Source organism: Sinocyclocheilus anshuiensis, unplaced genomic scaffold (assembly GCF_001515605.1).
Source record: "Sinocyclocheilus anshuiensis isolate Anshui unplaced genomic scaffold, SAMN03320099.WGS_v1.1 scaffold30, whole genome shotgun sequence".
Classification (NCBI taxonomy): domain Eukaryota; kingdom Metazoa; phylum Chordata; class Actinopteri; order Cypriniformes; family Cyprinidae; genus Sinocyclocheilus; species Sinocyclocheilus anshuiensis.
This window is the reverse complement of record NW_015542336.1, coordinates 271,323-279,430: the sequence shown is the minus strand read 5'-3', so window position 1 is coordinate 279,430 and position 8,108 is coordinate 271,323. Positions and strand designations below refer to the sequence as shown.

The following is an 8,108-nucleotide window of genomic DNA, read 5'->3' as shown; positions in this document are numbered from 1 at the left end:
AAGCCCCAAACAGCACTGCGTGTTCAGCTTGGAAATGAACAAGTTCTACACTAGTGGCTCTTATAAGTTTATAAACCAACAGGCAGAGTCAAAAGTCCGCATTTTGGTCATGTCTGATTCAAAAAGAACTGATTGAGCCTGTTTAAAGCTGTCAAAGTTTTCTGAGGATTACCAGTCTGACGAATGAGATGCTGTTACTATGCGCATGCATTTGTACCACCAAGGACCTGATGCGTAATGCAAGTTTCAGAAATGTAATGTAACAATGTAATGTAAGTTTAAGATCGTAAGTTTAAACTGTTTAGTGCAACTCGACATTGTCATCCCTAAAACCATCAGCAGTCAGTTCTCAGCTCCACGCATACAGGAACTCAAACCAACCACACCCTCCGTTAAAACTCCCCTCTGTTTCCTCACTGAGGCAGAGGTATCGAAACTTCTCCTTTCCAGCCATCCTACAACCTGCCCTCTAAACCCAATCCCCTCACACCTACCCCTACACTTTTACCAGCACACACACATATCAACAACACACCTCTTCAAACAGGCATTTTCCCCACCGCATTTAAGCAGCCTCGGAGTAACCCCACTGCTCAAAAAACCTACATTAAACACTTCACTCGTTCCATTAATAGTGAACACTTGAACGAGTTGTTTTCAACCAGATGTCATTATTTCTTTAACAGAATAACCAACTGGAGGTTAACCAGTCAGGTTTCAGAAGCGGCCATTCAACCGAGACTGCATTACTGTCGGTCACTGATGATTCAAAATCATCAGTTCTCATTCTGCTGGATCTATCTGCTGCTTTTGACACTGTGAATCATCAGATCCTCCTGTACACCCTCTGGAACTCCACTTCTCTGTATAAGGCTGCCCCCAACTAAAGATTTTTCTAGTCGACTAATAGTGACATACAGCTCTATCTTTCATTTCAACCAGATGATCCAACGGTAGCTGCATGGATCTTGGGCTGCCTGCGGTGGACATCTCGGCATGGATAAAAGAACATCACCTGCAGCTCAACCTGCCACTCCAAATGTACAGCGTGATCAGACCCTTTCTAACAGAGCATGCTGCACAACTTCTTGTCCAGGCCCTTGTAATTTCTTGGCAGGACTTCCATCATGTACAATCAAATCTCTACAAATGATTCAGAATGCAGCAGCACGACTGGTCTTCAACGAGCCCAAAAGGGCCCACGTCACTTCTCTTTATCTCCCTGCAATGGCTACCGGTTGCAGCTCACAGCAAGTTCAAGACATTGATGCTTGCATATAGAACAGCCACAGGCTCAGCGCCCTCCAACTTCAACTACGAATCTTCATCCCCTCCAGAAGCCTGAGGTTGGTTATTGAGCGATGCCTCGTGGTACCATCAGAGAGAGGCACAAAATCACTTTCCAGAACATTTTCCTTACTGGTGGAATGATCTTCCCATCTTCATCCGGAATGCCGAATCCCTGACAATATTCAAGCTGAAAACTCATAAGTGGAGTTCTCAGCAGAGCGGAGTGCTTGTATACTTGAATTATACTTGAATTACAATGTGCTTGAATTATTATTATTTTACAAGAATGACGTGAAAAGAGCATGCACAGCTGTTGTTTATATTGCTGTGTTTAGCCTGTGGAAGTAACGTTAGCTGCAAGGGGCTATAATATTTTTGTTCAATATTTTCCTAATGACAATTTTCTGATTGGTTTAAAAAGGCTACTACGAACACCATTTCCCCATTTTTTATCACAGAATAAGGCAGGAAATATATTTCATAGTTTCTATTAGGGATGCACCGATACCACTTTTTCCAGTACTCGCCGCCGCCGTGCGCTCAATCCACTCAGCGTGCTTTGTTTATCAGCTCGCGTACACCAGCTATACAGGCGTTAATACTGAATGTTTAACATTATATTCATTGCATACATATACTTCGTAGTAGACATCCTTAACTCCTTTCTGCTGTCTGTTGTTGGTGTTTCTTTGTTTGAATATGGTGCTTATCACATGCTGTGTGGTATCGGTGTTTGGTATCGGGGCATTTTAACGAGTATGAGTACGAGTACAGGAGACCAGTATCGGGCCCGATACCAGTATCGGTATCGGTGCATCCCTAGTTTCTATACTAAATGATATGTCAATCAGTACTGCATTATTCATATAGTTGATTTATTACCTGGAGATAACTTGAAAAACACACATAAACCATATATTTTCGCAATCGTGTTTATTGTCTTCACGTTTCATCAGTAAAAACATTTCTGCTTTTTATTCAGCTCACCTACAGTGATAGACGGATGCCTTTGTCCATATTAGGGATTTCCTGCACATCATAAGTTATTACTTCTATGAGTCTGTTTTGGACTTTCTGCGTGAGAGTGCCCTCCGGCTTCGAGTATGAATGAAGACATGCACTGTATGAGTGTTCAGCACTCCTGATATTCACATCTCCTCAGTTTGGAAACGAATAAAACGTCAGGTCATGCAAAGACTTTCGTTGCTGTCTCTTTGAATTTAAATCTAGAAACCTCTACGTGAAATCACCTGCCTGAATAAAGTGCGGGGGACGAATTTACATTTGATTAAAATTAAATAGCGTATTTATTAAATATTAAAAATGCAGCTAACGTAGTTCTACACACAGCAATATAAACAAAGGTGCCTGTTCTCTTTCATTCTTGCTGTTTGATTAGGAAAAGTTTAAAGGGCGTCGAGGGGTCTTTTTTATGATATCGGACTAAAAACTATTCATACTTTGAACTATTATTATTACAGTATTTATTTAAAAGACGTAGAGTGCATTAAAATAATTATCACAACACTGGTAAAACAGGCTTATACTGATTTTATCATCCTCCAAATTATACTTTTCAACCCTGTTTTTATTATCATTATCATTCAAAAAATGAATACATTCAGAACAGGATTAGAATAGAATTCTACTTTAAATAAGACAGAAATATTGTTTTCTGCAACAGTAGTGTTTACAACAGCAAAACCACCATACCCTGTAAACTCAATAATAATAATAATAATAATAATATCAGTAATATAATTCAGTTTCTAATTCCAGAGTAATTAAGAGGTGCAAAGAATAAACAGACGAAATAACAAATGAAGTGATTTTCGATGCAATTCAAACTCTAATTAAGAGATTTGACGAGCAAGATCAGCGGCTGAAAATAATTGAAAAGACAATGGAGGAAAATGCACACACAGTTAAAGAGAATAAAGAAGACATTGGCGAACTAAAAAAGGAAGTAGCAGACTTGAGGAAAGAGAACATCTCACTGAGACAGCAGTGTTTGGAGCATGCCAGATACAAAAGAAGATGGGATCTCAGACTGATCAAAACAGGATGTCTATCCGAGTGAAACGGCATCTGAAATGAGAGGGCGGGGCTTGATTCCGATCAACGGCACAAAACATGCCTAAACAGCGCGCACGCGAGAGAGAGAGAGAGAGACTGCCTGAATGACTGAGCGCGTCCTCCATCAGGTTAAGTAATATTCATAAAAAAATTGTTTGCTATGTCCAAAGAGTAATGTTGTGGTAATATCCTAATATCGCGAGCAAAACTCGCCGCGGGAGTTTTGCAAAACCATACATTTACAGTTTGTAAAAAAATCTATGGAAATGGCAATAATGAACCCTCCCTTCTCTCCAAGAACTGTACTCATCCAGAGTGAGCAAAAGGGCTGGCAGAATCACTCTGGACCCCTCACATCCAGCACACTCCCTCTTTGAACTGTTGCCATCTGGTCGACGCTACAGAGCACTGAGCACCAGAACGGCCAGCCACAGGAACAGTTTCTTCCCTCAGGCAATCCATCTCATGAACACTTGACAATAACTGTGGAACACACAGCACTATTTATTCACTCATACACTTATTTATCTAACACACATGCTCAGTCTACACCTCAAATTTGCACATAATATACCTGTATATACAAACTGTCTATTGTAATATACCTGCACATACAATTGTCAATTTATATATTGTTATTCCTTATTTACTTGTTCTATTTTTTATTCTTCTTTTATTATCTGTGTTTTTGTACTGTCACTGTCATGAAAACAAATTCCTCGTATGTGAAAACATACCTGGCAATAAAGCTCATCCTGATTCTGATTCTAATATCCTTTCAATTTTTAAGGGTAGTGTACTCCCCCATGGCTTGCGTCAGCACTGGTCAATGCATTGATTTCTATAAAGTGAAGCATCAGCTTCAGCTTTTCCACCTGTTGTTTACCCCTCACGTCACTAGCTCCGCCCTTGCGCCATAGCTCGTGACCGGAAGAGAAGATGAGTCTTTTTGAGGGGGAGGGGAGGTTAACGTTTTTGATTAAAGATTACGAGGGCACATGAGTTTTAAAAAAATAATGAAGTGCACGGATAAATTATTTATAATAAACACTACACTATTCCATTAAAAAAATAAGAATTTTCAATTTTGATTTCATGCCGACTTTAAAGCCGTGTTCCATGTGCCCTTTTTATACTTTGAGCACCTGCCCCTCCAAAGGTCTCTGCACGGCCCTGTCCTGTAGTTCTAAGTATTTAAGTCAGCAAACACACAAACAACGCTGTATTCGATGAAAACAAGACAGAAATGACCTTGTATATTGTTGCATAAACATACTGTGTAAAGTGTGTTTTACAGCTGTTTTAATTATGCGAAATACCGTGAACCGCTCACCTTAGAAGACTCTACGCTGACTGAGTGAACGCACGCTAGTGATGACGTCATCGCCGCGCGGCGAGATCAACGGCAGATCATCAAAAAGCGCACCAAATTCTATTTAAAATGACAAGACATCTATAAAAACAACACATCAAAGAAAAATAAGGTATACTAATGTAGACAAACTGCCGTCTCATTCATGTGTGGAGAAAAATATAGTTTATTAGGCAAATAAAAACTTTATTGAGAAATTTAAAACAGAAAGTCCAAAAACAAAACATGGCTTACTTCATTACTTCAATACTTCATGGCTTTCAGATATTAAAACTAAAATGCTAAAATGATATTTTCCTGATACAAATACAATCGGGAGACGATAAAAGTTGTTGATAAAATATAAAAAGTAAAGATAACAATGTATTAATTAAAGCAAATATAAAAATGAACGAAGTGAAAGTGGAAACTAATGAGATGGATCTCTCTCCTTTCTGACTTACAAAAGAGATGGTTATCGTTAATATTTTAACAGTATTACTATTCTTACGATACTGCTTATTGATATAATACTTTTAACGGTATTCTTGTGAGTTTTTTATGGAGAAAAAACTTAATGGCTTTATATTCTGTAATCTAAAAATCTACAGCAAAGAAACAAATTACTATTATAAAAACAAATGAATATCAAACATTTATATGCAAATGCACCAGCATAAAGGCATCTTTATTGTGTAAGATTTATATGCATAAAGTTTAAATATGATTTTCATATCAAAGAAAAAACTTTACTAGGTCAACTAAGGTCTAGCAGTCGTATTCTGGTAAAAAAAATTGCCTGCAAAAGAAACTGAATAAATTAAACAAATAAAAAAATAACATTGTATAGTCTTTACTGTATAAACTGATATATTAATGCTTATTAAAGCTACTTAAGTCATTACCGTTTAGTTGCGCACTTGAAGCCCAAAGTGTACTTTGATAGCATTCCGCTCCGTCTCTGAGCACTAGCACAGATATCCGCCTGGAGAACAGCGTCTCTTTCGTAGCTTATTGCACTTTAAATAACTCTTTTCGGTAAGTATAGGGAACAATTCTCACTATTAACTAGTTGCTTATTAGCATGCCTATTAGTAACATATTGGCTGTTTATTAGTAGTTATAAAGCATTTATTCTACATGACCATATTTTACATCTCCAGAGTGAATCCTCTGATGCCGTTTCAAATGCTCAGCTAAAATAAAAGTCTTTTCACACTCAAAGCACATGTACTCTCTCACACCTGTATATATTTTCTGATGAACATTTAAATATTGTAGACATGAAAAACTCTTTCCACATAAATAACATGAATGTGGCTTCTCCTTTGAATGAACTCTCAGGTGCATCTTCAAGTATGAAGCCCTCAAAAATGTTTTGATGACGTGTACAGCATCTCTAGTGTGTTTGTTCATGTGATCCTTAAAGGGGTCATATGATGCGATTTAAATTTTTCCATTGCAGAGAGTTGTGCCTAATAGAACCTGAATTACAGATTTTCAAAAAAATACTTAGTTTTAAAACTCCAAAAGCGCCTATGTTTTTTTTGTGTTTATAGTAATATTTGAAAAGTATATAATGTTATTTATAAAGAATTACACTCATATTTTGTAGTTCAAAGGGTTTTCTTTACAATGAAACCATTTTTTTTCATTTCCTCCATTGTATGTGTGCAGGGTAAACATTTGAATTTGAGTATGTTAAATTTAGGCGAAAATACCAAAAAACGCCCCGAGCTTAAGTGGTTAAAGTTTGATGATTGTGTGAAGCTCATTCCACACTGATCACAAGTGAACGGTTTCTCTTCAGTATGAACTCTCATATCTCGTAAGGTGTTCTTTTTATGTCAAACTCTTCCCACATTGATCACATGTGAATGGTTTATCACCAGTGTGAATCCTCTCATGTGTTTTCAGGTCTCCTGACTCATTAAATCTCTTGTTGCAGTGTGAATACTTGTAAGGTTTCTTTCCAGTGTGGATGTTCATGTGTACCTTAAGGTTTATTGAGTTTGTGAATCTCTTTCCACATTGACCACAAGTGAATGGTTTCTCTCCAGTATGTACTCTCATATGTATTGTAAGGTGTCCTTTTTGTGCAAAACTCTTCCCGCATTGATCACATGCGTGCGGCTTCTTTCCAGTATTAACTCTTATGTGAACATCAAGATTATATTTGCTTGTGAAACTCTTTCCACACTGAGCGCAAGTGAAAGATTTCTTGGCTTTTGTTTGTTTGGAGTTTGTTAACGTATGACGCCTGAAAATTGCAAAAATTGCAGAGGATGGCTGACTTCCTGTCAAGCGAAGCCTTATTTTAATGTGTCCGAAAGCTGCCTAGCTTTGATGACTTTTACAGGCAGCGTTTGTACACGGTTCCTCCCGAAAGCCCCCAATAGTAACCAGATGGATATATCTCGGCGCACTAACAAGGAGGCTAAGGACCGCAGCCTTTAGCATCAGTTGCTAGTGTGCCTCTTGAGATCAGGGGAGTGAGGTTTACCTGCAGAGCACCTACCAGCTGGCCTCCGTTACATAAGCTACTTTATTATTAAAAGTTGTGGGGCAGCGTTGACGACAAGTTTCTGTGCTCCTGAATGTTTCTGTGTGCGCGCAGCGCGATCCGATCTCTATAACCAAAATAATAGACATTATTTCCTCAGGCCACATGTTAAATTACATGAATTATTAAAAAAAAAAGATTATTAAAATTAATACGTATGGATGAGAGTTGATGACAATAACAGTTCAGTTAATTCCCCTCATTAGTAACAGTTTTCCCTGGGGGATAAATAATTTCATATGGGTTCATAATAGTGTTGGGTCGTTCTTGAACGATTCGTTCATTTTGAAAGAATCTTTAATGTGACTTGGGAAGAACGAGTCGTCTCGGGGAGTGATTCGTTCAGTCGCGCATGCGCAACATCCTATAGGTTCTGTACTGGAATTAGTCAAGTAGTTCACCTGTTTCGAGTCTTCGGGTTTTTCGAGTCATTCGTTCATCACGTGACGGCACCATAAGTTTAACCAATGCAGTCTGAGCCGGAAAAAGAATTGATTAGTTCATCTCTCGAGTCTTCGGGTTTTTCGAGTCCTTCGTTCATCATGTGACAGCCCCATAAGCTTAACCTATGCAGTCTGAGCCAGAAAAAGAATTGATTAGTTCATCTCTCGAGTCTTCGAGTTTTTCGAGTCCTTCGTTCGTCATGTGACAGCCCCATAAGCTTAACCTATGCAGTCTGAGCCGGAAAGAGAATTGATTAGTTCATCTCGAGTCTTCGGGTTTTTCGAGTCGTTCGTTCATCACGTGACAGCCCCATAAGCTTACCCTATGCAGTCTGAGCCGGAAAGAGACTTAATAATAATAACCAACTCTTTATTACCTTTGTTA

At 38.4% G+C, this 8,108-nt stretch overlaps 1 pseudogene; it reads left to right on the top strand.

The window, feature by feature from the left end:
- The first annotated feature begins 230 nt into the window (after window positions 1-230).
- LOC107691110 (uncharacterized) overlaps window positions 231-8,108 on the top strand; it is a 10,002-nt pseudogene continuing 2,124 nt past the window's right edge.